The sequence below is a fragment of the Crocuta crocuta genome, unplaced genomic scaffold (genome assembly GCF_008692635.1).
Source record: "Crocuta crocuta isolate KB4526 unplaced genomic scaffold, BGI_CrCroc_1.0 scaffold3, whole genome shotgun sequence".
Lineage (NCBI taxonomy): Eukaryota > Metazoa > Chordata > Mammalia > Carnivora > Hyaenidae > Crocuta > Crocuta crocuta.
Window position 1 is genome coordinate 6829839 of NW_027529934.1, and position 7326 is coordinate 6837164.

The following is a 7326-nucleotide window of genomic DNA, read 5'->3' on the forward strand; positions in this document are numbered from 1 at the left end:
GGTGGGGGGGCGGAGGGGGGTGGGGATCAGGCAGATGGTGATCCAGCTGCAGAGTTATTCTCTGCAAAGTCTGGACCTTAATCTACGGACTTTATAGAACGAGGGAATGTGGAGAAGGGCATTATAGTGAGATCAAAGGGTTTGCATGCCCCTAATTGACATCTAACATTTAATTAGATCTCGCGGCACCACCTGGGTATCAAGAGGAGGCGAGATACGTTATCTTTAGCAAACTTAGAGAGAACCAAAGCAAGCTTCCCTCCATCTCAGCCTTGGTAGGCACTTTAAGGTATGCATATGAATCTCGTAGGGAGCCTGGAGCACATGGTGGGGGTCAGTGAATCAGATAGGGGGCAAACGATGGACTCAGTAGTGTTGGCTTTCCTGTAGTGTTAAATCAGAAACAACCAGTGTGAAATCCTAGCTCCTTTGCTTAAAAAGATGTGTGATCTTAAGCAAGTTATGTATCCCCTTTGAGGCTGAGTTTTCTCATCTCTAAGATGTAGAGTATAATATCTCTGAGAGCTCCTGCAAAAACGAAATAAGAGGACATGTATAAAACGCTGGACACATATTTTAGGTGGCATTATGATAGCTATTATAATTTTTGTTAATAATATTTTTATTTATGATCATTTGGATAAGAGAAACGATGGCTTCTTTTTTCCCCTTTTAGATTCATCAGAGGAACTCTTGACCTTGGTTATTAAGAAACCTGTTAAGGCAAAAAGGTACGTGTTTCCATTGATATTTAAATGAGGTTTTTCAAGTTCTGAGAGAATCCTCTCTTTTTTTTTAATTTTTTTTTTGAGAGAGAGGGGGATACGTGAGTGGGGGAGGGGCAGAGGGAGAGAGCGCGAGAGGGAGAGAGGGAGGGAGGGAGAGAACCTTAAGCAGGCTCCATGCTCAGCGCAGAGCCCAATATGGGGCTCTATCCCATGACTATAAGATTATGACCTGAGCCAAAACCAAGAGTTAGCCACTTAACAGACTGAGTCACCCAGGCATCCCCTGAGGGAATCTTTTCAAAGCAATATTCTGGGCCTGAGGAGGTCCCAGTTCATCTTTGTATTGGCCTGTGAGAATCAGATCAACTTTATACAAAAGGGCAAGTCATTGTACTTATGGCTAAGTCTAAATTTAGTAGCAAAACCTCCCTGCTTATTAGGGGCGCCTGGGTGGCTCAGTCGGTTAAGTGTCCGACTTTGGCTCAGGTCATGATCTCACTGCTCGTAAGTTCGAGCCCCACTTCAGTCTCTGGGCTGACAGATCAGAGCCTGGAGCCTGCTTCATTCTGTGTCTCCCTTTCTCTCTGCCCCTCTCCCGCTCACGCTCTGTCTCTTTCTCTCAAAAATAAATAAACATTAAAAAAAATGTTAAAAACCCACATCCCTGCTATAAGCTACAAGGGACATCAGAATGGAACGATTATATATGAAATATCAATAGTGAAAACGTTACTTATCAGAACATAAAAGATATAATTAAAGCAGTGTCCAGAGAGGAATGCATAGTGAGATTTTATGTGTCAACTTGACCTGGCCATAGGGTCAGGGCCCACATAGGGCCCAGCTGTTTGGTCAGATGTTATTCTGAGTGTTTCTGTGGGGTGTTTGTGGGTGAGGTTAACACAGGGATGGGCAGACTGAACAAGGCAGACTGTTCTCCCCAGTACGGGCCCCTCCAGTCTGTTGAAGGCTTGAGTAGGATGAAAGGCTAAGAAAGAATTCTTTCTCTCTGCCTGCCTGTCTTTGAGCTGGGACATCATCCTCTTCTGCCTTTAGACCTGGACTTGGACTTGGACTAGAACTGACACTACCAGTGCTCCTGGGGCTCCACCTTTTTGTCTGCCAATCTGAGGACTTCTCAGTCTGCATAATTGCATATGCCAATTCCTTAGAATAAATTTCTTTTATATTGACATAAATCAATATCCTATTGATTCTGTTTCTCTGGAGAACCCTGACTAATACACATAGTCTAATAATAAATTAATAAAAAATTAAACAGGAATGAAAAATGAAATAAGCATCCCACTGAAGTAGTTAGAAAAAAAGGCAATAAACCTAAGGAAAGCAGAAGGAAGGAATTAATAAATGTTAAAGCAGAAATGAATAAATTACAAAGTTTTATAATTAATAAATTATAACAAGTAACTAACAAATTTAAAGCTAATTCTATTTTTTTAGTTTATTTATTTATTTTGCCAGAGAGAGAGAGAGAGAGAGAGAGCGAGAGAGCACCTATGCATGCATGAGCAAGCAAGGGAGGAGCAGGGGAAGAGGGAGAGAGAATCCCAAGCAGGCTCCACGCTCAGCCCGGAGCTCCACTCTGGGCTTGATCTCATGACTGTGAGATCATGACCTGAACCAAAATCAAGAGTTGGTCGCTTAACTGACTGACTGAACCACCCAGGCACCCCTAAAGCTAATTCTTTTAGAAAGCAATAAGATTTACAAGATTTACAAGTTGTCAGCTAGGAGTGCCCAGGTAGCTCAGTCAACTGAGTGTTCAACTCTTGATCTCAGTTCAGGTCTTGATCTCAAGGTTATGAGTTCAAGCCCCACAGTGGGCTCCATGCTGGGTGTGAAGCCTACATAAAAAAGGAAAAGAAAAGAATTATAGATCATTGGTTAACTTTGTCAAGAGAAAAGATGGAAATAGCCACAAAAAAGAAATGCTAAAGGGAAAGTAACCACAGAGAAATGGAATTAAAAGAAACCTTAGAGACTATTTTACTCAACTCCATGTCAATACATTTAAAAACTTGTAAAGAAGCCTGACATTACTCAAAGAGAGATCTGGCCTTTCTCCTTGGCTCCTGGGAGATAATCTCCAGGACCTTGGAATGTCCTTCCTGATAAGAATGTCTTTCTTTACTGTGTGTGTGTGGGGGTGGCTCTCAGGCCACACCAAACAGTTTAGGACAATGTGATTTAGGACAGGAGCTTTGGGCCACATGCCACCCACTCTATCCCTGCTCTGCTGTAAAGGTCAGCCCCATGGGTAGTCAGTCCTGTCTATGTGGTTGAGCTCCAAGAAAGACTCTGGATATTCAGGTGAGCTTCCCGAGCTGTCAGTACTCTGTACTGTTGCATGTGATCGCTGGGGACAGTAGGGCTGCCCAGGGGTCTACCAGGAAGCCTGGAAGCTCAGTGCTTGGAAGTTTCCTGGACTCTGCCTGAGGCATCTCTTCCCTTGGCTGGCGTTAATCCATATCCTTTCACTGTAATGAATTGTAATGATGAGTACAAGAGCTTCCAGTGAGTTCTGTGAGTCCTTCTAGCAAATTGTTGAACTTGAGGGTGGTCTTGGGAGGCCCCCAAGTGTGTAAAGCCTGATATATTGGATAGTTTTCTGAAAGAATAGAATTCTCCTCAGTCTGAATCAACATCATAATCAATGACATATTCAATGTTAGTTTTGCCTTAGTAAACCTATAAATTAAAAGAAATCCCAATGAAACTAATAGTTCAGATGGAAAAAAAGAAGGTGAAAGGGCATGGGACAGTAGCCCTATGTGCTATAATGCATATTGTAAAACTGCAGTAATTAAAACAGTGTAGGACATCTTGCAGTTGGAACCACATAGGAAATCCAGAAATAGACCAAAATATATTAGGAATTTAGCTTATGATAATGGTGGCATTTCAAATCATTGGGGAAAAAGATGAATTATTCAATAAATAGTGTTAAGACAACTGAGTAGCCATCTGGAAAAAAATTAAGTTGGATCTATACCTCACTTCTTATATCAGGAAACATACCAGGAAAGTTTAGTGATTTAAATTTTTTAAAGTGCAATAAGAAACTGTGGGAGATTAAGACGTAATTTTGGGGCGCCTGGGTGGCTCGGTTGGTTAAGCGTCCCACTTCAGCTCAGGTCATGATCTCATGGCCCGTTAGTTTGAGTCCTGCATTGGACTTTGTGCTGACAGCTCAGAGCCTGGAGCCTGCTTCAGATTCTGTGTCTCCCTCTCTCTTCTGCCCCTCACCTGCTCACTCACACACTCTTTCTCAAAAATAAATAAACATTAAAAAATATTTTTTTAAAAAAGAAGTAATCTAATAACTATTTTGGAATGGGGAAGAAGTTTAAAAGTATAAGATACAAAAGCTATAAAGAAAAAAATCAATAACTTCTATTGCATTAAGAATTATGTATGGAAAACCAGCAAGAGGGAATTCTACAGAGTAATGCTAAGCCAGGAAAAATATAGTGATACATAAAGCACATATAAAGACCTTTCCCTGGTCAATAAGACAAATGACTCTATAATACGAAAATAGGCAAAAGATATGAACAGAGAGTTCACAGAAAAGGAAACAAATAATTTTATAAAAAGATGTTCCATATTATTTGTAATAAGAGATATTATAAAAGAAAACTACAGAGAGATAGCATTTACTTTTTCCATGTACCAAATCAACAAAGATAAAAAATTATATGTTCTGCTGGTACAGGCCTGGGGAACGGGAAGTCTTATATGTTGGTTATGGGATACTGAATCCGTGCAACATTTATGGATGGCAAAAAGTAACAAGCATATATACCAATTGGCTAACGTTCTACTTCTAGGAATTAATCCGAACACTTTTGGACAAAATAAAGTGTGTACAAAGTTATTCATGGAAGCATTGTTTGTAGGAGTAAAATTTTGGAAACCCCCAAAATGTCCATCCAAGAAAGACTGTCTGAATAAATTATACTGCACTGAACCTATGGAACATTTTGCAGCCTTAAAATAGACCCAGGAAACTCTGTATGTACTAACAGGGGAATGAGCTATAGATCCACTAGGAAGTGAAAACGTTAAGGTGTAGAACTGTTATGTGCAAAGCAGTGCGCTATCATTTCCATAAAAAGGAAAGAAAAGACCATCCATTACAGTGAGTGCATTGTTTAACTTCACCCTCATCCTATGAGGAAGGTTCTATGATTATGTCATGCTCTGCGGATGGGGGTGACTGGGGTACAAAGAGGCTGCCCAAGGTCATGTACCAGTTGGTATTGGGCAGTGCTGGGTCTCAAATTCAGGCAGTCTGGCTCCAAGGCTTGTCCTCTTTCCACATGCCATGTTTCTTTATACGGATACATGTGCATATTTGCTTGTATATTCATAAGCGATCTCTGGGGGCTGAGGGAAAGATATGGGAGGGTGTGTTTCCCTGTATTCCCTTTTGTGCCTTTGGCTGTTGGGCCATGTGGAGTATTATCTACTAATACATTTAAAACAAATACATTTGTGACTGGGAGCAGAGTTCAGGGGAGGGGATATATTGCACAGGGCCCAGATTCCCTGAGGCAGATGTAAAATTCCATCCCAGGTACTAAGAACTGGGTGTCTTTGCCTGTCATGCTGAAGAAACAGCATAGCCTCAGCATGATTTTAATCCACTTATGGGGCCTTTGTAACAGTGGTGGATGGAGGTGAGCAAGGGGATGCCCAAATCTTACCCGTTAGAGGGCTGAACCAGCCTGCTCTGTCTCATATGGAGTTTGGGTCTAAGATCACAGAGGTGGGCATCAGATGGGCATCAGACTGGGCCTTCTACTTGTATCTCTACTCTGATCTGAGGTGAGACCTGGCTTTCCGTCTGTCCCCTCCAACAGAGGTTTGCTTGATTTTTGCCTGAGAGCTAGCAGCACTGTCTGGCTGGGCTTGCTTGACAACCTCAGGGCGGTGGGTTGAGGCAAGGTCTATTTTGGGTGATGCAGATGTTTCTGCACAGGAAGGTGTTCTTGGGAACAGAGGTGGTGGTGTGCAGAGGAGACCCTTCAAGGTTTCAAGTGCTTGGACTTCGCCCAGCCCTGGGTAAGTGGCCTGCATAGCCATGCAGGGGCGTCACCAGCAGCCAAGAGAAGATTTCTCCGCTTGTTCCTTTCTGTTCGCCTGGGCGCAGCCTGGTGCCATGAGATGAGATAGTGTCACCCTCCCCAGCCGCTGGCCTCTCCCTCAGGCTGTGGTGAAAGTGTCAGAATACCTGCAACAGGCACCCAACAATGGCCACAGCCTCACAACCACAGTGACTGCAGACTCCCCAACAATCACAATTGCAACCACCGCAATGTGGGACCACACAACCGACGTCAGCACTCACTGTGACAAACTGCAGTGACCACACAAGCACACAACGGCAGTCGCAACCACATCACCTGCACGACCACACAACAGCCACACAACCACCGCGGCCTGCAGCACCCACGGCACCAGTGACCATTTATCAAATGCATAGTATCAGGTTCTGACTTAAGACCCAGAAGGGACGTCTGCCAGGCCTCCGGCGACAGATCAGCTGAGGCCTGGGAGGCTGGAGAGCTTCTGGGATCTTTGGGTGGGAATGAGCTGGTCAGAACTTCAATCGGGTGAGTTGGGTTTATGACGTTGCCTCCTGAAGTCGTGGTCCCTTGTGGAATTCCACGTCAACTTGGCTCTAAGCCCTAGAGGAGAGGGCATCTTTCTCACTTCCTGTTCTGGGGCGGGGAGGTGCATCCTGTGATGCTCAGTGCTGAACTCTGAGGATAAATGGTACTTTCTGGTTGGAGGGGAAGGAGCAGGCCTCTGGCCATCTGAAAACCAGTGTCCGTGAGGGGGACGGGGCAGCGAGTTGTTGACCAGAACCCGCCAAGTACTATCAGCACAATCCTGTAGAAAGTCTCTTTTTTGTTAAGTTTGTTTATTTTTAGAGAGAGACAGAGACAGAGAGACAGAGCATGAGCTGGGAAGTGACAGAGAGAGGGAGACACAGAATCTGAAGCAGGCCCCAGGATCTGAGCTGTCAGCACAGAGCCTGATGTGAGGCTTGAACTGACAAGTAGTGAGCTCATGACCTGAGCCAAACTCAGAATCTTAACCACCTGAGCCACGCAGGCGCCCCGAAAGTCTCTGTCCTGTACAGCCCAGCACTGGTGCCGGTTGTCCAGCTCAGTGAAAACATGATCGAGGTAGGGCTGTGCACAGAGAAACTATTCAGACTCTCAAGGCAGCTGGTGCCCAATGCAGGGAGGGCCACAGGCAGCCAGGGCCACAGGCATGCCTACCTGGGGAGGGGCTCGCTGATGCTTGGGGCTCTCAAGAAGGCTTCCCAGAGAAGGCAGAGCTCGATCCTGCTGTAAAGGAAGGAATTCATTCACCCAATAGAAAGAGAGGGCGTTCCCGGAAGAACGAGAGGAGCAAAAGCCCAGAGGCCTTACGAAATTTGGTGGAGTCCCTGAGTTGTGGGGATTAGGAGGGTGGGAAGGAGGACATGGGATGGTNGGCAGTGGAGACCATTGAAGGTTTTTCTGAGAGATGGGCAGCAACGTCTATCAGGCAGGGTCCCAGG

At 44.6% G+C, this 7326-nt stretch overlaps 1 long non-coding RNA gene across 1 annotated transcript in view; it reads left to right on the forward strand.

The window, feature by feature from the left end:
* The window catches only part of LOC144230877 (uncharacterized), a 6247-nt gene extending 452 nt beyond the window's left edge, over positions 1 to 5795 (forward strand). The window contains exons 2-3 of the long non-coding RNA XR_013334910.1: positions 677 to 731; positions 5734 to 5795. This is a non-coding gene — a long non-coding RNA (uncharacterized LOC144230877). The remainder of the gene's footprint in view (positions 1 to 676; positions 732 to 5733) is intronic.
* Positions 5796 to 7326: the final 1531 nt, after the last annotated feature.